At 38.0% G+C, this 13058-nt stretch overlaps 1 protein-coding gene and 1 non-coding gene across 5 annotated transcripts in view; both read right to left on the reverse strand.

Annotated features, from left to right (window-relative positions):
• Positions 1-8874, reverse strand: part of b3gat1b (beta-1,3-glucuronyltransferase 1 (glucuronosyltransferase P) b) — a 20652-nt gene extending 11778 nt beyond the window's left edge. For 2 of the 4 annotated variants that reach the window (XM_008428261.2, XM_008428260.2), the window contains exons 1-2: positions 8479-8874; positions 1327-1507 (exon numbers count right to left, since the gene is read on the reverse strand). The gene's annotated coding sequence lies outside the window, so the exon portion shown is untranslated. The remainder of the gene's footprint in view (positions 1-1326; positions 1508-8478) is intronic. The other 2 variants (XM_008428259.2, XM_008428258.2) reach the window with 2 other exon arrangements.
• Positions 5053-5125, reverse strand: trnar-ucg (transfer RNA arginine (anticodon UCG)). Its single transcript has one exon. It is a non-coding gene; the product is annotated as a tRNA-Arg (tRNA).
• Positions 8875-13058: the final 4184 nt, after the last annotated feature.

Below are 13058 nucleotides of genomic sequence, written 5' to 3' on the forward strand. Positions count from 1 at the left end.
AAAGTCACAGGCAACTAAACTATAATTTTAACTGAAGAAGGTTAAAGTCCACTTTGTTCTTTTGTTCTCTCAGGGAAGCCATAACCTTCAACCTCTGGGACCCACTAATCTGGATTCATATTAAATGAAGATACCAAGACAATTATCTTATGGGGGTACAACAATAATGTCATGATCCGTGTTTCTGTGTGTTTACTTTTGAGTTTTTCTGTGTGATCCTGTTCCCTGTGAGTCCTGTCTCTGCGTCTTCCCCGTTGATTGTCTCCCAGGTGTGTCTCGTTACCTTGATTACCCCGTGTGTTTTTAGTCGCACCTGTTGTCTGTGTACTTCATCGGATCCTCGTCAGTCGTCTAACGTCTATGTCAGTCAGTCAGTCAGTCAGTCAGTCGAACTGTGAAGTCCTGAGGTTGCTTGTTTCAGTCTTCARTCTTTGTCAGTTGCTACCGGTATTAGCTGTGTGCTAACTCTCTGCCGTGCCGCCTGTGTTGGACTGTTTTTTTCATCATTAAACATCATCATCATCTTCACCATAACCTGGGTCCCTGCGTTCATTCTCACCACCCCCAACCACACGCCGTGACAAATAATGATTTAAAACCTTTAAACAGAACCCGTCTGTACTGTAACCTGATGTTTTGACCTGTTTTTTTTTGCAGTTACAATCATAGTCTGAAAATGTGTGGATTACCTTCCATTTCGTTACTTCCAATAATTACATGTTACATTACATTGATGATACAATTTAACATTATTCATTGTTTATGTATCCCGATTACCATGTTGTAATGTGAAGTACTTCCTTCATAGTACTAGGAGTGTGATGGGGTCTCTTTAAAGGCCAACATTGTGAATCAAATTCTGAAGGCCACCAACATCTTTTAGCTACAAGGAATAAACTACAGGGAAGGAGTGATTTTTTTGAAGAAGCAAAGCAGAAATCTAGGTCAGACGGAGCTCCGAGCTTTCTGTTTTATCTCAAGTGAAAGCAGGCTGATTGTAACGGAGAAAAAGGAAAAGAACATCCTTTTATTTAACAACATATCTAGATGTCAGTCAGATAAATCCCAAAACCTGTTTTTCATAAACTGTAACGGAACAGAAATCCTGAGACTAACCTAGAAGTTGATGTCAAAGCAGCAATTAACTTGACAAAGAAATAACACGAAGTTCCAGATACCAGTTAGTTGAGTGAAAATATTGTAAATATTTTGAGCCTTATAATGCTCCGATTTTTTATGTGCTTTGCTAACTTGAGATACACAACACATACCATTATCAATGAATATCACAATTAAAACAAGTAGACATAAAAGACGGAAACTTACATATATGAACGAGGATCCACCGAGGCTAATCCCTTCGAAGTGTGAGGACATTTTCTACTACAGTGTTGTGCCATACAGTAGTAAACACATAAACAGAGCAATCTCTCAATTCCTCTTTGGAGACTTCCAGTGGGGGCTATTAAGCCATCGGGTCCCAGGGTCGCGTCCTCGGTGCCGGCCCCTGTAGAAACAGAGGCGGTCATCCCAATGAAAGAATGCTGCTTCTCACTGCAGAAACAAAGGCAGGCATTGTCGAAGCTGGCATGGGGTTAGGTCGAGGGGGCAGACATGGCCACAGAACTCGGAATAATAGAATAAATCACATCAAAAATTTTCAGCAACACAAATGGATGTTTTTTTCTTTCAGGATAAAAATGGGTTTGAAAATAAAGAAAGGGAATCTTATCTGATCACTCAGCATTGACTGACTGGGCTTACCCGGGTTCATAGCTCACCCGCTCACCCCCGGGATTCCACACTGATCGGTTTTAATTAATTAAAAACAGTGTTCTAAGGCTTGTGCAGATGTCAATTTTTATGTGTATGTATTTAAACCAGGGCAGTGATGAAATTAAATTCACTCAGAGGATTACCACTGATTATCCAGTTTAACCTGGAGAGCTATCGTCTGCACACAATCTAATCCATACATAATCATCACATGACCGTTTTGGCTAAAATGCGGGGTCCTGTACATATGAAGTTCTGCTGCTCCACATTTTGTGGATGTTTACAATGAGAGGTAAAAGTAATAAGGGTCTTATTGCGCTGCTGACAATCCCATTAAACATTTGGTAATGTGTAAAAAAAAAAAAACAACCCAACTGCATCAAACCTTCAAGTTAAGCTGTCAAACCATCAGACTGCTTGACAGGGGAAAAAGAAGTCACAGGAGGACGGTTTAGAACGTGTGCATTACTTATAAAACATTAACATCATGTTTCTATAGCAAATGAGGGAATAACATTACACAATGCAGAGCTAAAAAAAGTAGATTTTACACAATACTACACCTTTAAACTACATAGATATAACTGTAATTAACTTAGTGAAAAAAAAAACAAGTCAATATAAGGACTAGTATCTCATGAATTTAAGTGGTGTTTTATTGTGCCTCAAAGGTGTCCGTCCGTCCGTCCGTCCGTCCATTTACATGCATAAATGGACATTTTCCTGACTTGAATAAAACGATGTCCATAAAGCTTTCTCATTTAGACTCATAAACATAACTTATATTAAAGGAATGGGAATTTTAGAGTTCTAAGAAAAAAAAAGCATACAGTAAAAAAAAACATTACAGAGCTGACTTAAGTTAGAAATGAGTTAAAAAGTTAGAATTTTATTTTGAGCTAACAAGCCAAATATTTGTTCAGACTTGCTAAAATGAGTTCCTGTGACTCTGTCAATGCTATTATAAACATTTAAAATTAAATGTTTTGCACTTAACAGTTAATGTCGATGCAACATGAGCAATTTAACCAATTGAAAAAACTGTGCAGCATCTTCATCCTCCATCTTCAGACAATCAGAGCCACATCCATGGCACCATCTGAGTGCGTGTCAAGAGGCATGTCTATGCATAACCTTGACTAAATCAGAACCACAGAGCAAGAGCAGATTTCATTATTTAACACTCCTGCGAGCTTCCAAACCTAATTATAAAAGCTCACTCAACCTGCATACATTATAACTTGTTTACTGGTCTTGTTGGACTCTGGGGATGAACTTTAAAAGTAGAGCAATAAGTTCCAAGTAGTCCAAGTTCCTTCAAAAAGGTTCATTTTAGTTAAGCAAGAGAATATCTCTGCTGGCATTTCTATTTCTGTTCCCTTTGGTCCGAAGGCTCTTATATCCCAAGCTGACGTCAGAAAACAGCAGTACTGAGAGAACCCCTGCTGAGTCTCCTCACTTCGTCAGCATCCAGGCAAAAATAGCTCTTGTGGACTCTAGATATATAACAAACTTAGAAAGTAGTGGCTTGCTGGAGAAAGAGGTAGGCTTTAGGATTTTTTTAAAAACAAAAAAGATGTTCTTCTTAATTGTTGTTTATTTGAATTTGTCTCAGAAAAACATTTAAAGTCTCAATTCATAATTCAGGACTCCCCATAAATGTGACCACTGCTGTACATTGGCTCTCAGTAAATACGTGTTGAAAAATTATATTAGTTTCTGTAAAGCTGCTGGGAAATATTGTTACTTCCCTATATATTGGGTGCTAAATATAAATCTGTGCACAGAGCTTTACTGCCATGAGAACTGGCAACGGAGAGCTTTTGAGAACACGGAAAATGGCCCCTTCCTCCCTCCGTAGAGAGTAAACCACATAGCCACAGAACATAGGCTAGCCACTCAGACATTTCACCAGCCACTGATTTTTTCTTTTGACTACAAACCCCACCAGTACAAGCAAATTATGTAAAATATGATTTATTCTGAGTTCTATGACAACCGATTTACTAACAGCAAGTGTACCATACATATGTATGCATACAGACTAATTTAACAAAAAGCATGGACACCTTAACAGAGGTGTAGTGCTATAAGTTCACTTTAAGTAATTACTAACAGTAAACTTTAACTACACAACTGCGACATTCTTGCAATCAATTCCTATATTGAACATTCACATATTTTGGCTACAACTCCCATGATAGTATTTATTAAAGATGTGTCTAGTCATTTATAAAATATTTTTAAATAGCTGTTTTCTGACTGTTCTGTTTGTTTTCCCTTACTTAGGATGTTTTCTATTAAAATTCACAATTATTCACATTATTCCTGTGTTTTTCTGACTGGCTGCTAGCTTCCCCCTCCCGGACTCACACACACACACACACACACACACACACACACACACGCACACACACACACACACACACACACACACACATCTGCCCTCCTCCCTGCCTGCATGAAACGCTCTTTCTTCATGAAAATTTTCAGCTAACCTGAACTCTTCTTCAACCCTTCCTCAAGTTCAAATTGTCAACCCGCCACTGTAGCGGGTGCGTTGCTCCGATTTACACGCCACTTCATACTTTTACTTTTAGGTGGGTGCTAATTTCCATCTGAACTGTTCCATTTTTGACTGTTTCAGACCATACACTCAAGCAAATTTCAATATCAGACAAAAAAAAAGCCTGAGCAAATACACCGATGATGGTTTCATTTATTAAAACAGTTTAACCCAAAGTGACAGTAGAATTGCCTCATGTTTCATAATATAAAAGTTTTTTCACACCTGAAAATCTGCTTCCTGAGGTGTCTGTTCTTGCATGAATTAAGTCAGACATCATGTGTTAATGAAGGATCACATGTAATGTATTCAGTCTTCTTAGTTTACATTAAAGGCATGACCTACTTCACTAACATTATTGAATTTAGCATGGAGTAATGTAAACATTGCTTAGTAGCAACCACAAAGGGACTTGAACCCGCAATCTCCCAAGCAAATGTGGTATTTGAGTCCTGAGCAGTTTCTTAAATATTTAAATTATACAGTCATTACTCTTTTGAGTTGGTGCCACTAGCTTGTACTTTTAAGATACAAGTCAGAGAAGAGCTTTGCTAGTTAGCTAGTCTTGCATGAACACTGGAAGAGGGAGTGTGCTAATGAAAGCTCACATGAAATGTGTTGAGTCTCTTTTTCTTGGTTAATGCAAGGGCAACTCCTACTTGATTAACAACTCTTCAGTGGACATGGCGATGTACTGTCTCTTTTAAAAGCAACCACGAAGGGATTCGAACCCTCAATCTTCTGATCCGAAGTCAGACGCCTTGTCCATTAGGCCACATGGTCCTGGCTTCTAAACAAATGTGGTGATTGAAACGGCCAAGTCCTGAGCAGTTTCCCAAACATTTAAGAGAGTGACTGACTGCTATTAGCTTAAGCATAGGTGGTACTTCTTGATATTCTATTTTAAAAAAGACAAACTAAATCTTAAGGGACAGAGAATGAGAAGAATCTTCTTCTTATTATTATTATCTTCTTATTAGGATATGATGGCTGAACCAGAAAAATATTAGGAACTAATTAGAGTTTTTACACCAATATGCCATTGTAATATAGGTAATTATTTTAACAAGATGCTGAGGTTGCAGTAAAAATCCACAAGGTATTTTCAAGCAGTCTACAGATTGTTAAAACATATAAGCTGTGGAGAACTCAGGAAACTCGTAATGACTATACTGCACATAAAGTGACAAAAGTGTTCGACTTACATTTGAGAACTGCTTACACAATTTGTTCTTTTGAAAGTGTGTGCCAGAAGCACAAACTGAACATTGCTGTGAAAGTTCATCTGAAATTTTTGTACAATTGGCATAAACGTCAGACAGCATTGTCATGAAAAATGACTATCATTGTTTTTACATCAGTGTGGAAAAACATCAGGACTTCTTAGATTGGTTAGTCTATTGAATTATTAACTTAATAAACTAGTTTAGTTTTAGTTTTTGCCTTAAAATTCTCCCGTGAAGGCCATGTTCCCCAGTCTTTCTCTTGTTGCTGAATCACTGACATTAACTGAGGTAAGTGTTGACTGCAGTGCTTTAGATGTCTTGGGTTCTTTTGTGACTCGTTCCATGTTCTCTCCATTTGTGGTTAATGGTTCTCACTGTGGTTCATTGGCATTCCCAAAGTTTTGAGATGCCTCTTTGACCCCTGACACACAGATGAGTCTGTTCTCAAATGTCTTCAAGCTGGGTCGGATGTTTTGATTTTGACATTAAATTCATAGTATTATGTGGGGATAAATTCTTATGGTACTGGAGGTGCCTTGCTATACATTAGTGATGCACCGATTGCAGTTTTCTGGCCAATCGCCGATCTTTTAAAAAGCCTAACTTACCGATTCTGATTTTGGCCAATATCATTTTTTTGTCTGAAACGTTGCTCAATATATCAAGAAAGTTGCTGAATTAGCAACAATGGGGTGACTAGTGTTAACTCTAAATGTGCAGACATGACCTGGTCTGCCTGTTTGTCAGTCAAACCTCTCTCACAGGATAAAAGAAAACCATTGGTTGATTTTTAGACCTTTGCCGAGGTTGATAACGTCGGTGGATAAGATCGGATTCACATGTAAAAATCGGCCGATAACCAATCTCCCAAAATTAAGGATATCGGCACCGATAAATCGGCTGTCCGATAAATCGGTGCACCCCTACTATACATTTCTTTCTCCTCATAAAAATGAGAAGAAAACATTGTAGAGCATTGTAGGAAGAGTCAGCATGCTGCCTCTTATGATGCTGCTTTGGCTGGGACCCGCTCTGTCTATTGAGCTGCTTATGAAGCATTCCCCCTCTGCTTCCAGCTTCAGAACCTCAACCAGCTTTACGGGGTTCCAAATCTCCCACAAGCAATCTGATTTATAGGCACTTTTCATACTGTACATCAAACAGGCAGCAGGGCAAACAGATATGAAAAACAGATAAACCACCATTAGTAGTTCAAAGGGTCATGACTTACTCATCTGAGCTAATGTTAATTCAGCTGAAGCTTCTCATATAGATTAGACACAAACTAATGCAGAGAGAAAAATGGAAGAGATTTCCAAAGACCCATGAAACAAAGCTGCAGCTGCATACAGAGCTTTCTCCTAGATCTGAGGTTAAAATTGTGACTTTTTATCATTTATTGGTTAAAAAGAGTGATGTGGTTTAGTTTTTAAACTATTTTGCTGCCACAGCAGCTCCAAGTCTTCTACCAGTTGTTCACGTCTAGAGACTAACAAGTTGAACATCAATGCAGAATAGCTCAAGCAAGACTGGATGTGGATTTTCATACATGATTATTAGGTTACTTTTTAGTTTGACTTCTGACTTGAACTGGCAGAGCAAGGCCTTTTTATGGATATCAAATTAAAGGAGGCTGAATATATTTTCATTTTTTTGTAAAATAATTTTTAAAACATTTCTATTTGTCTGTCACATAATCTCAATACAATTCATTAAAGTTTGTGAAAACTGGGAACAACTTAATGGGATTTGATGAACGCATTTTTAAGAACATATAAATAAACCTATAGGTTTTTTTTGTTATTAAAGTCTGTTACTAATCTGACGGTGAGGAATTCAGTTTTGTAAACTGTAACATGCGATAAATCTTCAATTTAAAGGAAGACAACATTTTCCTGTTTGCGTTTTTCCAAAAGCCAAGAAATTTCATACGTTGGGAGATGTAGTGTTAGTCATTAGTGAACTCAGCATATTTATAGCTCAATACTGAACAGTTCTATATGAACTGTTTCATTCTTTTTATTTACTTATATGGAACATGTAGGAAAATTATATTAGACCATCATATCATGCCAATATTCTTGTCTTTGTAAAAATGATTTTTGCTGTCTGGTTTACCATTTTACACCACAGATTTAAATGTAAACATCAGAAAAATCTGTAACTTCTTAATACAGTTAATTTTAGGGTAACTAATTGCTAGCAACATTGTAGTGGTTTTCTATGGAAGATTTTTACATTAAATTTCTGTTATACATTTCATAACTGTAAAAATCATGTGAAATGAATGTGTTTTGAGTTAAGGGTAATTCAATGTATGTTCTATCATAGAATAATGTTTATACAGTCTATAACAGTTGGTATTATACAAGTTTTCACTATCAATTGTTCAGTTGTTTTTTTTAGAGTGTAATGATTTGCTTAGACTTCATTGGTTCTGCGTTCACCACTGTAGGGGTTTGTTTGCCAGGCTGATATCTCTTAGACTTTAAACGATGCCCACTTCAGCTGGACCCTAATTTGTGTCGGTAGTTTGAGATACAAAGAGTTTTCACTTGATAAGCTGGCAGCAGAAAAAAAAAAAAAAGCAAAGTAAAATTAAAATACTGAGATTTCACATCCACTAAGCAGAGTCAATATGAAGATCTGCATTGTGACAGAGCCTCATCATAGCCATTTTACTTAACAGGAAAGAAAGCAAGATCTCTACTTCGTACATATTTTAATCTTCGTCTCCTCTTCTCTTGTAGTGATTTTAAAAGTTCCCTTAGATGAACTCAAACGTTTTTCTATTTTAATCAAACCCCTTCTGATATTAAACAAAACACATGAAAACAGGTGGAAAGCACACCTGCCCTTTAAGTGTTAAAGACAAAATTTAAAGGAGGAAAAAAAATAACGGTTACCGACCTTAATTGCAGACTGAAGCAGCTGAGAAATCACATCCCTCCTCCTTCTTCTTCTGCTGTCTCTGCCACACGGAGGATCTTAATAGGGGTTACTTCACACATGTTTAGCTGCAGTTTATTGCCGATCACCACAGACGCCCCATCCATGAATGAACGGATGACTGAAAAGGTGGTGGGAACGCAGCGCTCTGTGCTCCGGCGCTGTCAGACTGAGACGTTGGAGAGGACAGCTCGTTTGGCATCACAGTCTCTCTCTCCCTCCCTCCGTTTTACCCTCCTCCCATCGCTCCTCTTCACTCTCTTCTTCCCCTCTTGTTAATTGTTGCCAGCAGCTTCCCTCAAAGCCAATCATCTGCTTCCTTTTGGCTTGCTGCTGTTATGAATGCCAGTCTGTGTGAATCCAGCGAAAGTGCTTGTGTAACAGAGAGAGAGATACACACACACACTACATGAAGACGTACGTGTGTGTTTTTAAACGGGTCTGACAGAGTGAGGAGGAGACAGACTAACAATCAGAGGAACACCGGAGCATAGACAGAAGCCTCTATTTTGGAAAGTAGGTGCATGTTGAATGAATTACCAGTGATAAACACCGAAAACACGGGGGACACAATAAGATTTGCACAGTCAAAGATGACTGTTTTTTAGTCATTAACTGCTACGTTTCATCTTTTAGAGAAGTGTGACATTTAGAGGAAATGCTAAGCCACTGAAGACGATCCACCGACTTGACTTAACCTTTACAGGATAATAGATTTTGGCTCTGCATCATGTGACGTCTAAGTGCTTGAAAACAATTTAAAAATGTGTTTTTCACAGTGAAAGCCGCCGATTAACATTATCATGTGTCTTACACGGCTTTAACTTGCCATGATCTGAACTTTTGTTTCTTAAAAAGAAGTGATAAAAGTCTAAATGTCATAAATTGACATTTAAACTGTTTTCCCACTGCCAAAATACACATGCGTTTCACATGTGCAAAAATCACATTTTGATTATGTGATCCAAAGGATCACACGTGATGAAATTTAATAAATTAATTTCATCCACATTTACAGCATATTCAATTGATTGATATCCATGTGAAATTTGAGAATGTAAAAACCCACAGTTTACATGTAATCCCAACTACCAGGTGATCATGTGGAACCCCCAGATTACATGTGATTCCCAGGCAAAACTCAAGTCCAGCTCAAAAACTTGTCATGATAATGCTTTATCTATGTTATGTACTGTACATCTAAAGCTCAAGAGAAACCCAGAAATCACACGTAATGCCTATTTGAAATCCATAAATTGGGGACACTTGGTCTTTGTAACTAAATAAATGAAAAAAATAACAAACCAAGCTAATGGAGCCAAACCCAAACTTATATTTTGCTTCCACAGGAAAACTCCCGTTTTGGTCTCAACCAACTCGGCTCTGCCTGTTCGTTTGATTTCGCTTTCATCATCAAAAACATCCATCCTTTATCCAACACGCTTATCCCTAGTGAGGTCAGGAGAGATGTTGGCCCTTTGAAAACATGCTTAGTAAGAAGAATATATAAAACAAAACTGTGTTGACATTTTCTGATAATTACTTTTTAAAGAGTGCAGCATTTCAAAAGTGGCTTGTTTGGAAGTGACAGTAGATCTGATTGTATTGCTTGGCTTAATCAGTCACAGGGGGAAACATGCATCCCCAGTGAGGAGTCCATTCAGAAACATTGCTGGGGTTCAAACCCACGACCTTTTCACTGCAAGGCAACAAACAACTGCAGTTCATGGACGCGTCCATGAACATCACGGCATAATTATGTCAAGTATTTTTTCCCCCCATGGGATTACAAATGAAAATGTTCCTTTAGACCGCTTGTTCTCTATGATGCTGGGTTCTCATTAGCCAGCTTGTAACATGTCATCAGCCTTCAGAACATGCCTCTTTTACGTCAGGCATTGGCTTTCAAAGCAGTGTCTGTCTGTGTATCCACGACATTTTGTGTCTTAAGTCTGTGGGATTACAGTGGGGCCCTGTCCTCGGATAAGACACTGAAACAACCTTTTGTTGAAACGCTCAACTTGTGGGTGAGGATAAAAGCGTTTTATAAAAATATGCTATAATATAGTGTTTTTCTCCTTTGAAATTATTCCCCTTGTTGTTTTGAAGTTACGCCAGGGAGTTACGCATGCCTAGCCAGTCAGACTGATACAGGTATCAGCTTCAGCTAACACTTAGCCAGGGTACATGGAAGATGTTCAGCTGAGAAAATGGCAACCTTCCCCCTGAAAAGAAACATTGATATAAAACATGAACAAGATTACAATGCAGATTCTGTATACTTGAAAAAAACTACAATTTGTTGAAGTTGTTTTTATTTCACAAGAGTGGATATAAGGTGTTTCAAAACTTTTCTTATATTGTCTTATAAACTTGTTTACCAACTTAATCCCATTTTACACATATTTCTGATTTTTGACCAATCATGTTGGGCCTCTCAGACTAAACTAGCTTTGGGAAAATGTTGTCCCATCCTGCTAACATTGTCCTTAAGATGAGCATTCATTTCATTATGTGTGAAAAAGTAGTTTTTAGTTTAGGATTAATTATCTGTCATAGTTTAAGTCATAGTTTTGTTTTTCTCACAGGTTCTAATTAACTCATGTTCAAGCTGGAAATTAGGATTCTTGTAGAACAACAGACTCTTTGCTTTCATGAAAAAAGTGAAGAAGAAAATGTGCCTTGTTTCTGTCGTACACGAGCGTACAAACACGTAAACATGTAATCACCTCTCTTTTTCTCGGTTTTGCCTATAAATTAAACAAAAATAGTCTGCTTTTTTTTTTTGCATTTTCATATTAATTTTGCAATATAACAACTGAAACAAAGGAGGAAATTCTTTCAGACTGTATAAAGTGACTCTGTCCTTAAGTTTAAATCTGCTTTCTGACACAAACGTGTTTTTTTTTTTTATCAACACAATGTACATTACTTAACGCTGTTCTCATATATGACAGCTGTTTTCATAATGAACAAACAGTCTACTACCAACAAGCACAAGAAAGTCTGACTTCCAGCAGTGATTTCAAGTTTCTGCTTGCGGAAGCGACTAATGGGCAAAAACATTGTCGTCTTGTTCTCTTTTTATATGTAAGTAATTCTTGATGCGACGTCTCTGATGCGTTTTCTGTTTGGGTCACTCTGTGAGGTGCAAAGTAGGCCAAAGCGCCTGGGGATCCTCTGAGCACTTTGACAACTTCCACATCCTGTCTAAGCTGCTCCCCAGACGGGTGAAGGCAGCATTTAGGGCAGTGATCCCTTTTAACAGCAGAAAGTCTGTCTGAAATCTAAGAGCATGAAATTTAGCCGTGAACAACAAAAGTGATGAAGCCGTCGACATGTGAAGGAGAGAAAAACAAAATACAGATAGGTTCAAAACTGGGCTTATGAGGTAACTGGGTGCTTGGCACGCATCGAGTTATTTCTAGTTCAATAAAAATAAGGCATGAAGAAAACTACTGCCCACCTATTATCCTCGTTGCTACCTCTGTTACCAGCCAACAGCTTGCACAAGCTGAAGCTATGATGGTAAAAGGCAGAGGAAGAAAGAGCGAGGAAAGGGAAGTCGGACAGAAACAAAGAAACGCCTAAGCCGGGCTGAATGGCCGGGCATTTTGTCCATGTGCGTCTCAATGGGCAACTCACAAAGTGTGTTAATTCAGCCGGCTCAAAGCGTCGGGAAGAGAGGCTTTCCCAAACTGGCAAACAAACCCCTTCCCAAGCTTAATTAATATTCCGGGGACAATTCTCTGCTCTTTGTGCTGCAAAGTGAACAGCAGAATAACAACAGGTTCAGGTTCAAGGTGCAAATGTTAAGTTCACAGTTTGTCGGAGCCCTGTGTTCTGGTTATTGTTTTCGGTCATTCCTTTACTCAGTACTTTAGGTCACTGGATTTCTCTGTTGCTTGCTTGCGTTTCGCTTCCTTCTGTTCAGAGACAGCTTGCTCTTTTCGTTTTGTTTTTTTTAATGTTTTTTTTTCACTTGGAAGAGACTGTGGCTCAGTGAGGAGAGTAGTTGTTACGCAATCAGAAGCAGGTTTTAGTGAGTTACAGGTTGCAAACCCACTAAAACAAAATTAGCTTTTTGGAGTTATATCACTTTGTCTGTATGAAAGTGTTTGGTCATTTAAAAAAAAAAAAACATCACTTCAAAGAAAACTTATAAGAATGATAATAGACGTAAAAATTCACAAGGTTGATAGCAATTGTTGGACACAAATATTTGATTTTATTTTTACCTGCTTATCCATGAAATAAACAGCTGATATTAGATGAGTTTTCTTATTTCGGGATGTGTCTCTGTTCACATGGTTGTTGCATGTAGTGAGCAAACACTACTGGGTGCCCTATTTACATTGACATTAAAATGAAGGAAAGAAACATGGCTAAAGGGGGTTATTATGAATTTTGCAGGCACATAGATCCATTTTATAGCACAATCATATGTTACCTTCATTTGCTCTAAAAATGCTGTACATATCAAACATGACTTAAAAGAAATTTTTCCAATTTGACGCCTCCAAATTGGTCTCTGTCTCTTT

The sequence above is a fragment of the Poecilia reticulata genome, linkage group LG14 (assembly GCF_000633615.1).
Source record: "Poecilia reticulata strain Guanapo linkage group LG14, Guppy_female_1.0+MT, whole genome shotgun sequence".
In the NCBI taxonomy this organism is placed as follows: Eukaryota; Metazoa; Chordata; class Actinopteri; order Cyprinodontiformes; family Poeciliidae; genus Poecilia; species Poecilia reticulata.